The sequence below is a fragment of the Gracilinanus agilis genome, chromosome 4, assembly GCF_016433145.1.
Source record: "Gracilinanus agilis isolate LMUSP501 chromosome 4, AgileGrace, whole genome shotgun sequence".
NCBI lineage: Eukaryota > Metazoa > Chordata > Mammalia > Didelphimorphia > Didelphidae > Gracilinanus > Gracilinanus agilis.
The window spans coordinates 322,860,867-322,863,250 of NC_058133.1; the positions used below are offsets into that span (position 1 = coordinate 322,860,867).

A 2,384-nucleotide genomic window follows, 5' to 3' on the forward strand; every position below is an offset into this window, starting at 1 on the left:
GCAAATTAGTCATTATCTCTCAGAAGACTGTACCAGAGGAACTTCACTACTGACCAGAACTGTTCAAATAGAGACCACTTTTTCTAACTGTTCTAGATTGGTTTTTCTTTCATTCTGAGTGACTCTGAAGTATCTGTTAGCAGAACCCCAACTTTGGGCCTAATGTGAATAGAAAGCAGGCCACTCTGTCCCTGGTAAGCTATCACAATGATGTCAATCTGGAGAATAGAACATCTTGCACAAAATCCTATGAATTGAGGCTGTCATTGCAAAAACTATCACAAAGGTGTTCTGCCTGAAGTGACTTGAAAAGTAAAGTGGAAAAGCTCATAAGGGGTTTGTAAAGTTTGGAGCTTGAGCCTGGGGTTAAAATGATAGCATTGACTCATTAGACTTTCTATGTAAACTTTGGACTCTGGGCAGATAATTGATAGAAAGGAGTTGACTCCCACTGCATGTCAGTCCTCAGAAGATGGGTACTCTGCTAGGCGTAACTAATCAAGCCATTAATTAAGTGAAAGCTGTTCTCAAGCTTTTGGACAGGAATTGGAAGGGACCAGAGTCCATTTCTTGGCTGTAGCTGTTGATTAATTTTTAAAGTCTCCAACTCGGCTTGCCTTACTGATGAAGTTCTTCAGAAGGTCACGGTCCATTTCTGCAAAGCCTGAAGTTTGTGTAACTAGTCAAATGATTGATGCAAAATTGGAAGCAGGATTCCTCTAAATCCTGGGCTTCCTATTTCACAATGGCTGAAAGCAGAGTGATGGCATTGTCCTCACAGATCCCTTGCTTGATAGTTTGCTGACAGAGCTTTTTCAGTCGGTTATCTCTATAAAACGTAGGCAGATCTAGCAGCCCTACTGCATCTTCTGGGCAGAGGTTGATAGAGTCTGTGTACAGGTACTCCAGAAAAGCTCCGTAAACAGGGTAGGAAAATTTATCCATCTCTATGATGTCATCCTCATTGCCATTCAATACAGAACAAAAATGTTCAGACCTAATTTTGAGAAGGACCTTATGCAAGTAAATATATTTTCTGTCCAGAAACTTCAAGTCTGCAGTCTTGGGGTTATCAATCTTTCTTTAGTGACTGTGCGACTGTGAGGTGGTCATCCAGCTCGACGGAGAGGAGGCGCCTGGGGTGGCAAAACAGGCGAACACAACGTTCATGCAGGAGAAGTGGGTGAGGTGTGGGATGGTCATAGACTGGCCCCAGAATAGGCCCCACATGTAGATGTGGCCACTCTGGTTCTTGGCTGCAGAGGTGTGGGCAGAGTGGCAGGCTGCGACCTCAATCACTCTGTCCTTTTCCACACTGACCCGAGTAGGGTAAAACTGGTTACTTTTATTGCCGGTGCCCAACTGACCTTACGAGTTGGCTCCCCAAGCATACAGCTGACCTTTGTCCATTAGCATTAAGGTATGTGCCTAGCCACAGACGATCTTGTGCACCTGAGTGCCTTGTAGAGCTGTGATTCTACAGGGTGTTACCTGATTGCTTCAGCTCTCCAGGCCCAGCTGCCCATTTCCATTGCACCCCCAGAGGCACATCTCACCACTCTCCACCACAGCCATGGAGCACATCTGGCCACCCGCAATGGTGGTAACCATCTAGTTCTGTAAGCAGCCAGTAACTTTTTGAGGAATGGGCTGGTTGGAGGTGGAGCCAGAGCCGACCTGTCCGAGTTATTTTAACCCCAGGCAAACACCTTGCCATCAGATGTCAGTACCAAGGAATGGTGAGATCCACAGGTCACTTCAATGATTTTCTTGTTTCCAATACTGATAGAGATATGGGTGGGTACTAAACCATGATTAGTTGTTCCATTGCCCAACTGGCCATAAGAATTATGGCCCCAGGTATACATTTCTTCATCTGTCTCGATGATGACTTGAGGTCCACTTACATAGCTCAAGCAGACTATTTTTTTTGCCCCTTAAGTGATTGATCCGCTATGGTTGGATGGAGTGCAGGCTATCTCCTGTTCCCAAACAGCAGCTACAGTTGGTGCTAAGCCCAAAGACCTCATCATTTTCTGTAGAGTACAGAACTTCATTCCCAGTACTGCCAAAGACGCAGGCTCAATGAATTAACTTCAATTCATCTGGAGAGCAAAGGGCAAAAATTGGCCTCTTCCCCACATCTAGCATCTTCAATGAAGACCAAAACCCATCCTCTGCTACCTGAATACGTCTAAAGCCTTAGGGCCTAGTGTCCATCCATTTGTGATCTTGTTCTTTGTCTGTGTGAAGTTGTTTTCCGGATCAAGGTGAATGTGGTTGAAAATACTTCCCCGGGCACCCTGGACACCTCCGGTTCTGCCTGGAGTTGGCACCTCCCCCTAAAACTTTCTCCAGCCCTGGGGGAGGAGGGGGCTTCAGAT

General features: G+C 45.9%; 1 pseudogene; it reads right to left on the reverse strand.

The window, feature by feature from the left end:
- Window positions 1-587: 587 nt before the first annotated feature.
- LOC123245655 lies at window positions 588-2,157 on the reverse strand (annotated as a pseudogene).
- Window positions 2,158-2,384: the final 227 nt, after the last annotated feature.